At 50.7% G+C, this 12,893-nt stretch overlaps 1 protein-coding gene across 3 annotated transcripts in view; it reads left to right on the plus strand.

The window, feature by feature from the left end:
* Positions 1 to 12,893, plus strand: part of HIPK3 (homeodomain interacting protein kinase 3) — a 565,819-nt gene that overhangs the window by 473,096 nt on the left and 79,830 nt on the right. The gene's annotated exons all lie outside the window — the stretch shown is intronic.

Here is a 12,893-nt window from a genome sequence, read left to right on the forward strand (position 1 = left end):
TCATTATTGCAATTTTACTTGTTTTGTTATTGCACCTTATTGTATTTGGTTTTGACAGGCTAGCTAGGCTGGCTGGCTAGGTGGCATTCTACCGCGCTGCGGTCTTAAGCGCTGAAACTTTTAATCTTTATTATTTGACGCATTTAGTGCGTTTTTGCTTCGCTCTCATTTTGTCTGCATTTTAATTGTGTTCTGCTTGGGCTCTCCCCCCCCCCTCATACCTGCACTTAATTCAGGAATCTTCACCACCGTTTTCGGTGGGCCCGGGTTCTGTGGGTGGTCCGGGGACTGTGAGTTGATCGGCGACCAGCGCCATCTTGGCTTGGGAACTGGCTTTCTTCGGCGGGCGCCATCTTGGAGCGTCCACGCGCTCCTCCCTCCATTCCGGCGCCTATTTAAAGTTGCTATTTCCCGCGCAGCGGGAACGCGCAGCTGGGACGCCGTCGCATGCCGGAGTCGTGCCTGAGTCCTGCCCGTCTGCGCCCGTCCGCGCTCGGACGCGCTGGGCGTTGCGGGCAGTTGGGGTCCTGGAGAGTTGGTCTTGGCTCTCGTTACCATGCTGGTGTACTCTGGTGACACCCTGCGGGGTATAGGACGCTCAATTGTGAGTTGTACCCTTCCCCCTATACACCCACTAGCGGGCCCCTTTCACTGTGCGTGTGGAAGGTGGTCTTTGGATCCCCCTACCCTGAGCTCACACGAAAATCCGGCGGTTTCCCCTAGTAGAAACCTCGCCGAGCACTCCCTTCGCATCTTCAGCCTGAACGCCAGGTCTCTGGTGCTGCATTATCAGGCCGTGTTTGACCTGATACAGGAAGAGGCCCCGGACATCGTAGCCATCACCGAGACGTGGTTGAAGGATTACGATGCGGCCATTATCAACTTGGCTTTTCCCTCTGATTTTTCGGTTTTTACCCTTAATCGATCTACCAGGGGAGGGGGTATTGCGTTGGCCTTGCGACCTGGCCTTACTGGTAGTTGGTCTGGTCTGACCATTGCGGGATGTGAAAGTGCGGTGTTTAAAATCTCGGTCACCCCACATTTCACACTCTCGGGGATGGTGGTTTATCGCCCCCCTGGGAGTGATGTGGCGTTTAGAGCGGCCCTCCCCGATATGGTTAGCTCCTTGGCAGTAGGCTGCCCCAATTTTTCGATCTTGGGAGACCTCAACTTACACTTTGAGAACCTCACCTCCCCCTCGGTTAGCGGTATTCTCGCTGACCTGGAGGCTCTTCAACTGGTGCAATTGGTCCGACAGCCTACTCATACAGGCGGCCATACCTTAGATCCTTTTTTCACTAATTTGGCAGACGCTGCTGTCTCCGCCGTCACACCTCTTGGCTGGACGGACCACTCTTTGGTTTCCATCTGTACCCCTTTGCCGGGAATGATTGTTGTTCCCCCGGCTAAGCTGGTTATTAGGCGGCAATGGAGTAAACTACGGCTGGAGGACTTACACCGTGCCCTCGCCGAGGAGCCTTTAGATCTTCCACTGCTGGTGGACTCAGGTTACGAGAAGTTCTGCTCCTGGATTTCCAAGGCGCTTGACGCCCTTATTCCACTTACCGCTTGTAAAGTCAGCTCCAGGGACTCCAGCCCGTGGTACGATGGCGCCCTACGTTCACTCAAGGGTAGTTGTAGGCGAGCAGAGAGGGCTTGGCGGAAGGCGTACGATACCGGGAAAAAGGCTATCTATCTCGCCTCCGTCAAAGTTTACCATCGGGCTGTTTGCCAAGCTCGGGCAGCTTACTATGCTACTGAATTCGGCAACAGCTCTAACCCCTCTAAAACCATCTTTAAAGTGATGAAGGATCTCCTGGCAAAGCGTGCCTGTGCTACTACGACTGGCTCCACCACTCACTGTGAGGCTCTTGCTTGTTTCTTTTTGGAAAAGGTCCAAAACATCTATCGGACGTTCCCTTGTACAGAGCCTCCAGTTGAGACCCCGATCAACATCTTTGGTGATTCCACCCTGCACGTGCTGCCCCCGCTGACACCTGAGGGGTTTGACCTTCTGGCTCTGCAGGTCAAATCAGGGTCCCCCGCTGATCCACTTACTGCGACTCTCTTTAGGGAGCCGTCGTTTGTGGGACGGGCCGTGGTTCACTCCCTGATTAACATCTCTTTGGAATCAGGCACGGTACCTGCTAGCTGGAAGCGGGCAGTGGTTTCTCCCATTTTGAAGAAGCCATCTCTGGATCCAGATAAGCCTGAAAACTATCGGCCCATCTCCTTACTCCCGTGGCCGACTAAAGTGTTGGAGGCCCATGTCAACAAAGCTCTTTCGGCTCACCTTATCCATGCTAACATCTTGGATCCCACCCAGAATGGGTTCCGTGCTGGACACAGCACGGAGACCGCCCTCCTCTCCATGGCTGAACACCTTCGCACGGTGATGGATGCGGGCCAGACAGCAGCGCTCGTCTTATTGGACTTGAGCGCTGCGTTTGATACTGTCTCGCATCCTATCCTGTTGCATCGCCTGGAGGAGATTGGGCTGGGTGGACCTGCCCTCCAGTGGTTCCGGTCTTTTCTAGACGATCGTTTCTTTAGCGTTGCTGTCCCACCGTTCCAGTCCCAATTCCATCCTTTGAAACAGGGGGTGCCGCAAGGATCCTCGCTGAGTCCCACGTTGTTTAATATCTACGTGAGACCGCTGGCTGAGGTCGTCAAGCAATGGGGCATGACTATGGTCTCATATGCTGACGACACTCAGCTAGCGGTTACGATCAGCGGGGATGCGGACCGGGATGCCCCCAGGTTTCAGAGCGGACTTAGGGCGGTGGCGAGCTGGATGAAGAACAACTGTCTCCAGCTCAACGCTAAGAAAACAGAGATCATGATCGTAGGCAAGAGATCGGAGCTTTGGGGGAACAGATGGTGGCCCACGGAGCTGGGGCCGGCCCCCCTCCCGGTCACGGAATTAAAGAACTTAGGAGTATGGATGGATCCTTCCCTCAGCTACGTTGGCCATACGAAGAAAATTGCGGCCTGTTGCTTTGGTATCATACGGTCGCTTCGCCCGGTTTTGAAGTTCTTTGACCATCGCACCAGGCAGCTGATAGTCCAGGCTACTGTGTTATCCCGCCTGGACTATGCCATCTTACTTCTGGTAGGGTCCAACGTGGCTGAGGTTACCCGCCTCCAACGCGTTCAGAACGCTGGGGCGAGAGCCATTGTTGGCCTTCCCCGTACTTGCTCTGCCTCCAGCACTTTGAGATCACTGCACTGGTTGCCTATCAAGGCCAGAATTCAGTTTAAAGTGCTGTGTATGGCGTTCAAGATTTTGAAGGGAGCAGGTCCCCCCATTCTTGCGGACCTTCTGTCATGGTATGTGCCTACTCGGCCCCTGAGATCCTTGGGTCATGCACTTACTGTGGTTCCCCGATACAGGCTGTGTCGGGTTGGCGGCCGTTCCTTCCGGGTCAGAGCAGCCGAGCTCTGGAACTCCCTTCCTGTAGAGTTGCGACTGTTAGATGATCTGCTAGTCTTTCGTAAAGCCTTGAAAACCGTTTTGTTTTAATAAATTCACTTTTCTCCCTTTTCTGTTTCCTGTGGTGTTGCATTTTTACCTGCCATGCGCCTGGACGCCCCTTAGCTGGGGCAGCAGTGCGCATTACAAATGTATGTAACATAACATAACATAACATAACAGCTGACTCTTTTCATATATCTATGTATCCTTGGCTCCTTTATTATGTGACACTGACAATAAAAAGGGCTAACCTGAAATTGTTAGGTGCTTTTTAAGTAGTTGAAAAAAAGCCATTAGGATAATATGTTTGGAATGAGGAGTAACTTCTATGGCTATTTGAATTACTATATATCTCTAGTGGCCTAGAAATTACATGCCTACCCAAATGCTCCTTTATTTGCTCACGCCACTGCAGTCAAGCTATCCTGGCTGATGAAGGCTGATAGCCAGAACCCGGTCCTAGGATGCCTGATTCGTTCCAGCAAAGACATGGCTTGGCAGTTCGGTCTGGACTGTTCCCATGAGACACAGGGTCAAGACTGATTTGCATATGGCCATGTCTGAACTGGGGTGGCTTGGTGAGCAAAATAACGATGGATTAAACCCAGATCTATGACTGGGGGTGAATGTTTTGCCATTGTGCACATCCCGTTAATCATCTTGTGTGTTTTGCTGTTCACCCAATGTGGGTCCCGTGCTCACCACGCCACTGGAATCAAGCTATCCTGGCTGAGGAAGGCTGATAGCAAGAAACCGGTCCTAGAATGCTTGATTCCGGTTCAGGCAAGAGCTGGCTTGGCAGTTCAGTCTGGACTGTTCCCATGTGGCACAGGGTCAAGACTGATTTGCATATGGCCATGTCTGAACTAGGGTGGCTTGGTGAGCAAAGTAACAATGGATTAAACCCAGATCTGTGACTAGGGGTGAATGTTTTGCCATTGTGCAACATTCGTCCATCTTGTGTGTTTTCCTTTTTTTAGGCCAACAGCAGCAAAAGTGTTATTCTGATAATGTAGTCATGAGGATTTGGTCTCTAAATAGATTTACTCTGTTTCAAGCACTTAATAATTTAACCTTTTTTTATTGTTTACAATGAAAAATCATTAACAATTACACCTCGATTTTGAAACGGTTAAGACTGAGATTGTCTATTAAACCATGCAACATTTTTAGGGTCCTTTTGTTCTGTGGATTGTTTTCGTATGTTAGGCCCTTTGGAAAACCTGTAATGTCTAAAGTTATGTGGCCACAATATCGATCACAAAAGGCTTTCTCTTATTCTTCAACATAGATTCCTCCACCAAAGTTTGCGCCATACAGAAAGTCTTAGAGGTCTTAATTAAGAGATTTCTGCTATGATCACGCACTCAGGAAATCAGACTATACGGCATTCATGAACATAGACCAGAGATGTGACCATTAATAAGGATTCCCATTACACCAGATTGATCTCTGCAATAGTAGAAAATAGGCAATTTGAATGTGAGAGGATGCACATGAATTTGTCATGCAGGTCAGATCTCTTCCACAGGCTCACACACTTCATCTGAAGAGCCTCTTTTTTAAAATTCCTCCATTGTTGAGATTGAAACCTGCTGCAACATTGCATGGATTTAGTTAGCGGTACAGGGACCATTTGTCAATGTATTTGTTTGTTTAATACTTAAAGAAAAATTGTGACTCATACTACATAAAATACAAAATTATTTTCCAGGGGATCCTCATCAAAGTCATAAACACATGAATATTCCTGCCCATGCGCAGGACCCCGGAAACATATCACATATATGTGAAAAACATATATATATATATATATATATATATATATATCTACATCCCCCAGTATTGGAACTTTCATAGATTCCCATGCTTTTGTATCATTCCCCGTCGTCGGAATGGGAGTCTCGGTAACAAAAATAGCATAGCGGTCGGTACAAAAGAGAAAGAAAAAGGCCTAGGCCTCATTCCCTTTTGTAGCATGTCACCCTCTTTTTGCAAAAGAGACCAAACTTGGGCATCAGCCAATCAGAAGTGCCTCACCCCAAAGAACCCTCCTGAAGGAACCGCAGAGCCTCAGATTTTCTACTGCACGTTGTGCTTAGGGAGTCTCCTTTGAGCTCTGCTCGTTTAATCTCTTTTGAAAGGTTTTTTCTTCAAGTTTTCTCTTAAGGATTGTAAAAGGATGGCTGACAAGGATAAGAAGAAGGCCCTTTTCAAGCCATGATCCACCTGTGGCAAGAAAAGGTTGTTTATGGAGGATAAACATAAGGATTGTATCTATTGCCTCTATCCGGATCATAAGGCAGAGGACTGCAAGATCTGCTGCCCTTTTTCTACCAAGACCCTCCGGGATCGTGCTGGTAGACTTCTGACCTGGCTTCAGAAACAGAAGGAAAGGAAACACGGAGTTTCCAGTGACAGTGAGGATTCATCGTCAGCAGTGAGGATTCATAGTCCTCGTCAGTAAAAAGGGGTAGGGGTTCCCCTTCTCCTTCTGTGGAACATCCTTCTAAGGCCTCCAAAAAGACCCCCAGAGAGTCCTGAGAGCCTAGGTCCAGGCGAATCTCCTCCCCATAGTGAAAAGGAGAGGGTAGGATCTACTACGCCTTCTAAGGGTTTCAAGACTGATCCAGCCTTCAAGAAACCCTCTTCCCAGTCTTCTGACAGGAGTTCTAAGTCCTCAACGATGAAGGCGTCGTCGACGAAGAAATTGAAGCCAAAGTTAAAATTCGTTCCGTCGACGGGACATTCGACTACGAAGGGATCGTCGTCAAGAAACGAAGTGTCGACGACCGTTCCAACAGCGTTGACGGGAGGGTCACCAACGACTGCATCGTCGACGAAGGTGTCGACTACTACAGAGACGGCGACGTCCACAATGAGTGACAGCGTCGACTACGATAGCGACGACGACAACTGTGTCGACGAGAGCCTCGACAACAACTTTAACAGCGACGGCTGGATCGTCGACAATTTCATCATAGACGACGCCTATCTCGTCGAGTGTACAAGTGTCCACGAGGCATGTTCCGTCGACTGAGTCGACGACGTCTGCACGCACAGTACCATAGTCGACGGAACCGTCGACGATTTTGGCATCGGAGAAAAGGATTCTGTAGTAGGGGATCTCTCTGTATAGTCATAATCTAGTGAATAGTCCCGCCCATGTGCGTGGACCCCGGAGCAATCAAAAATAATCTCTTAAAGTGTCAAAAAAATGCAGAACTGTACAGACACTTAAGAGAGAATTTAAAGACATATAATGCAGCCTATAAACAGGCTACACTGTCCAGTACTTCAACTAGAAATTCCACCAAAAATCCACAAACAGCAAAGCCTGTCCAGATTTCCCTTGCCTTCAGCAAAAACCCTCTGGAATGATAGAGAGGAAGACATGGACAGACAAGCCCCATAGGCTGCCATTATGTGGCTCAAAACAGGATACTGTGCCTTTAAGAGAACTTTCCAGAACTTCACAGTATCCCAGAATGCACTGCAGGTCCCTTTTTACTTTTTTCTTTTTTCCGGCTCCTGCTAGCAGGACCCTGGAGCATTGAGCTCTCCCTTTTTAGGGTTTTTGGTGATTGTTTCACTGTTTTTTCATAAGTTAAGTGCTTTATTGTTCTTTGGTGCCTTTCTCCTTGGTTCTTGCACTCTGTTTTTTGTCGAATATGCCTGCTTTATTCGATAAATGCCCGGAGTGCTCCAGGAAGAAGGCCAAATCGGATCCCCGTGAGGTGTGTATCCTCTGCCTTCCCTCTTCACATATCCCTGAGGAGTGTGTGATATGCCAAGGCTTCTCTGGCAGGACCCTGAAGGACAGGAAGACTTCAGGGCCTCGAGGAAAGAAGATTGAAGGCATAAGGTGGGTCTGGAGGGGCTTCTTCTGCCCATGCTGAGGCCTCTGGGGGGCTCCCCAGGGGCAGGAAGGCCAGCAAACGCCACCATTCTCCACCTGGGTCCATTGCGCCCACTACTGCGTCGAGAGGGATGACTACGGTCTGCTCCCCGTCGTCGGAGACTAAACAACGTCGACGCTCGGCGTTGAGGGATGTTACTAGACCTTCGAAGTCCCCGGTGACTGTTTATTCGCCGTCCTCGTCGGCGTCGAGCTTTCGACGTCGACAGGCCCGGCGTCGGCGCTCGCCGTCGAGGCGACTTCGCCGTCGGCGAAGAGGAGGCGTTCGGCGTCGGGAGTCCTCGTTGTCAAGGTCGACGTCGAGGCACAGTTCGCCGTCGAAGCACGGTTTGACGTTGAGGCCCTGGTCGCCGTCGAGGCCCCGATGGCCGTCGAGGCATGGAAGATCGCTGTCGAGGCGCAGACGGTCGCGGTCGAGGCGCCGAAGAACAACGCTTCCGCTAGTACCTGGATTGAAGGAACCCGCAGAGGAGCTGTTCCTCACACCTGCTGTGGTGAAGGCCACTCCATCCCGACTTCTAAAGAAGTACAGGGCCCCGGATTCGGACCCTGCCTTTCTGAGAGTTGATCCGGTACCGGATTCGGTGATAGTGACGGCGGCCAGGAAACGACACTCTACCTCCCCGTCCTCCACCGTGCCTCCAGATAAAGAGTAGATGGATCGACTCAGCTGGACGGAAGGCGGGTGGGACCGCTTCCACAGCCATGAAGGCGTCCAGTGACACAGCTCTGCTGGGGCGTTATGACCGGGCTCTGTGGGACTCCCAGCAACAGTTCGTGGAACTGCTACCGAGAGACAAGAGGGAGGACTTCCAGGAGATCCTCAAGGAAGGGATGCTGGTGTCCAATCAGGTCATCAGTGCAGCGGCGGATGTCTTCTTGTTGGCTGCCCATGGTTACTGCCATGGAATCAATCAGCGACGACCTGCCTGGCTCTGGCTCACGTCACTTAAGCCGGAGGCCCAGCAGCGGGTGGCCAACCTGCCTTTTTCCGGGGATACTTTGTTCGGAAAACACGCTGATGATGAGATGGCCCTCATGAAGGCGGAGGCGGAGACCCTTACGGCTGTGGGCTTGGAGAAGCCCAAAGAGAAGAAATCCTTCAGGCCTTTCCAGAGGCGCTATTGCGCACAAGGAAGAGGACGGGGGCAGTCTTCAGGACAGCAGCAGCAACAACAGCAGCAGTTCCGGAGACCCTTCCAGAAACGACAGAAGGGTAGAGGGGGACAGCAGTCCTCTACCGCGAACAAGGGCCCAGCCGAGTCTCGACCCTGAGCGGTTACTTCCCCTTCATCCGTAACCCGCTCCGGTGGGGGGAAGCGTTCAATTTTTTCTGGCAGAGTGGAGAAAAATTACTCAAGACAAGTGGGTGCTGAATATTGTTTGCAATGGCTACAATCTTCGATTCATCAGCCCTCCTCCAGCGATCCCTCCGGTCAACTCGCAGTATCAACTGCGCGAGCTCCAGGCGGAGGCCGATATCCTGTTAAGGAAAAGGGCGATAGAAGACGTACCTCTGTCTCAAAGAGGAAGAGGTCTGTACTCCCGGTTCTTCCTGGTTCGCAAGAAGGACACGAAAGAGTTCAGGCCCATTCTGGAGAGGTGGATTCGCAGAGAAGTTTTGCATGCTGTCGTTGCAGCAGATTTTTCCTCAGTTGCAACAGGGGGACTGGCTTGGCTTTGTGCCATAGACCTACAGGATGCGTACTTCCACGTGCCCATCGCGTACAAACACAGGAAGTTTATGCGATTTCAAGTAAGCACCAATCATTATCAATACACAGTGCTGCCAATCGGGCTGAAATCTGGGCCCAGAACATTCTCGAAGTGCATGGCAGTGGTAGCGGCACACCTCAGGAAGAACAAGGTGTTTGTCTACCCGTACCTGGACGATTGGTTGATCAAGGCCTCCTCCTTCTCGGAAGCTCAAGCAGACTTTCAGAAGACGTGCGTTCTCTTGAACAAGTTGGGGTTGCACATCAACATGTCCAAGTCTGTCCCGATGCCGGTCCAGTGCATTCAGTACTTGGGAGCCACGATCGATACGCTGTCAGCAAGCGTGTCTCCTTCGGAGGAGCAACGGCGATCGATCCTTCGGAAGGCTCAGGCTCTTCTGACCGCTCCATCTACAACAGTTAGGACGGTGTCTTCTCTACTGGGGTCGATGGCCTCTTGTATCTTCCTCACTCCTCATGCACGACTACACATGAGACCTCTGCAGGAGTGCTTGGAGGACCAATGGGACCAGAGGAGAGGATCGTGGGACGACAAGATACGACTTTCTCTGCATGCTCTTCAGTCTCTGAAGTGGTGGTGTTCAGCGGAGAATCTCCTCAGAGGGGTTCCCTTCCACAAGGACATTCCTACTCAGACTATCGTGACGGATGCTTCTCTCCGCGGCTGGGGAGCGCATTCGGGAGACTTACAGATTAAAGGAACGTGGTCGCCGATGGAGTCCACATATCACATCAATTTTCTGGAACTCGGAGCTGTTCACTTGGCGCTGAAGGCCTTTCATCCGTCCTTCCAGACCAACTCTCTGCTTGTACAGACGGACAATAAAACCACGATGTATTACCTGAACAAGCAGGGGGGGTCGATCGCGCACCTTGTCTCGGGAGGCGCAGACGATCTGGCACTGGCTTCTGGCCAGACGATTGACGATAACGGCTACCCATCTACCAGGTGTGCAGAATGTTCAGGCAGACGCACTGAGCAGACTGATTCAGGAAAACCACGAATGGGTCATAAACGACGACGTACTAGGAGAAGTCTTCGAAAGGTGGGGGACTCCAGACGTAGATCTGTTCGCCACCGCCGAAAACAGCAAATGCCGAGACTTCGCCTCCAGGTACTACCAGCAAGGGACGCTGGGGAATGCACTCTGGATCAACTGTAGAACAGCTTTGTTTACGCTTTTCCGCCCATTCCCCTGATTCCAGCGGTGCTCATCAAGCTGTCCCGGTCTAGGGCACGGATGATCCTGATTGCCCCGGAATGGCCCAGGCAGTGGTGGTTCACGGACCTTCTACACCGGTCTCTCCTTCCGCACATACGGCTGCCGTGCAGGCCGGACCTTCTCACGAAGTTCGGGGGGCAGATGTTGCACCCCAACCTCTCGTCCTTGAGTTTGGCGGCATGGCTCCTGAGAGTTCAATATGGCCATTTGAATCTGCCCGAAGATTGCATGGACATACTGAAGGAGTCTAAGCGACCTTCCACCCGGACATCTTATGCTTACAAGTGGAAGAGGTTTTGTGTCTGGTGTGTGTCCAAGAACTTTGACCCTACGACGTGCAAGGAAGATGTCATCCTTCCTTATCTTCTACATTTGGCATGGTCTGGCCTTAATGTTCATTCCATTAAGGTTCATCTCGCTGCATTGACTGCCTACAGGAAAAGCCCTTCACAGACTTCCTTCTTCCAGATCCCTGTGATCAAAGATTTTTTGGAAGGCTTGAAGAAAGTGTTCCCTCCTGTCAGGCTTCCTTCGCCTTCATGGGAATTGAATGTGGTGCTGTCCAGATTGATGAAGGAGCCTTTTGAACCCATTCATAAGGCTTCGTTGCAGCACCTGTCCTGGAAGGCGGCGTTCCTCGTGGCCATTAAATCGGCCCGCAGGGTGAGTGAAATTCAGGCGTTGTGTTGCCAGGAACCTTATACTGTATTTCATGCTGCTAAGGTTGTTATGCGTACTCACCCTAAATTTCTTCCCAAGGTTATTTCTGATTTTCATATCAACCAGACTATAACTTTGCCTGCATTTTTACAGAACCCTTCATCTCCAGCGGAAAGGTCTTTACATTCCCTGGATGTTAGGAGGGTGTTGAAATTTTATCTGGATAAGACCAAAGGTATTCGTAGGTCAGACCAGTTGTTAATCAATTATAGATCGGTCAGGACTGGTCTTGCGACCTCTAAGCAGTCCATCTCTAGGTCGATTGTGTCCTGCATACAACTGTGTTTCCAGAAAGCTAATAAGACCTTAGGAGGTAAGCCTAAGGCTCATTCCACCAGGGGCAAAGCTGCCACGACGGCTTTGCTCCGTAATGTTCCTATTGCAGAAATCTGCTAGGCCGCCACTTGGAAGTCGGTTCATACCTTTGCTAAGCATTACTGTCTGGACACTGATGCCAGGGCAGATGCTCAGGTTGGACAGGCTTCGCTGCGGAATTTGTTCGCACAATAGTGGTGTTGATTTCTTTCTCCACCGCCGCTTTGGTGTGGGGATGGGCTTGCCATTCTATTCACTAGATTATGACTATACACAGAGATCCCCTACTACAGAAGGAGTAGTTTCTGTCCTGTAACTCCAGTTCTGTAGTAGGGGTATCTCTGTTATAGTCATACGCGCCCGCCCTCCTCCCTGGTGGAGAGATATTCATGTACGGAATGCTACAGTTCTGGCGTGTTACGCCTTCAAAAAGAACTGAAAGTAAAAGGGACCTGCAGTGCATTCTGGGATACTGTGAAGTTCTGGAAAGTTCTCTTAAAGGCACAGTATCCTGTTTTGAGCCACATAATGGCAGCCTATGGGGCTTGTCTGTCCATGTCTTCCTCTCTATCATTCCAGAGGGTTTTTGCTGAAGGCAAGGGAAATCTGGACAGGCTTTGCTGTTTGTGGATTTTTGGTGGAATTTCTAGTTGAAGTACTGGACAGTGTAGCCTGTTTATAGGCTGCATTATATGTCTTTAAATTCTCTCTTGTGTCTGTGCAGTTCTGCATTTTTTCGACACTTTAAGAGATTATTTTTGATTGCTCCGGGGTCCACGCACATGGGCGGGATTATTCACTAGTATGACTAGAACAGAGATACCCCTACTACAGAACTGGAGTTTTGCAGCGTGAATCTTTATGGATTAACTATGCTGTGCATTATTCCGCGATCTGGTGGTTGGGTCCGGATTCGTAGTCTTTTTTTCTCTTTTTTTTTTTTTTTTTGTAGCCCAGGTGGGCGTCTACGTCCCACCATTTGGTGCACCTTCGTGACGTCGGCACGCTTCCTGCGGAAGCTCCCACTCTTGGGCGCCATCTTCAGATTCTTTTTTCCGCCGTTGGGTCTGGATCGTCGCTTGAAGCTCCGGAGAAGTTTCAGGAGAAAAGAAGGAAATACACAAGTTTTTGGAAGAAAAAGGACCGAGGAAGGTCGGAGAAGAAGACCTCCTAGAACCAGAACGGAGAAGGAGGAAGAAAACATCGAGGTTTTTCGACAGCCAAGGAGAAGGAGCGGGCAGGGGACCCCCTGACCGAGCACATGGACAACACTCCATTCAAGTTCTGCCGTAATTGCCACCACAAGTACGCGCAGAAGGACCAGCATCCAGTCTGCAACCTCTGCCTGCCGGTCGACCACTCCAGCGAGGATTGCAACGCCTGTTCAGTCTTCACGCCGAAGACTTTGAGAGTTCGAGAGAGACAGAGGGTGGCCCACCAGACGATGCAAGGGAAAGGGACCACGCCGACGCTTTACGACCTGGGTGCCTCCTCCGAGGAAGAGG

The sequence above is a fragment of the Lissotriton vulgaris genome, chromosome 2_1 (assembly GCF_964263255.1).
Source record: "Lissotriton vulgaris chromosome 2_1, aLisVul1.2, whole genome shotgun sequence".
In the NCBI taxonomy this organism is placed as follows: domain Eukaryota; kingdom Metazoa; phylum Chordata; class Amphibia; order Caudata; family Salamandridae; genus Lissotriton; species Lissotriton vulgaris.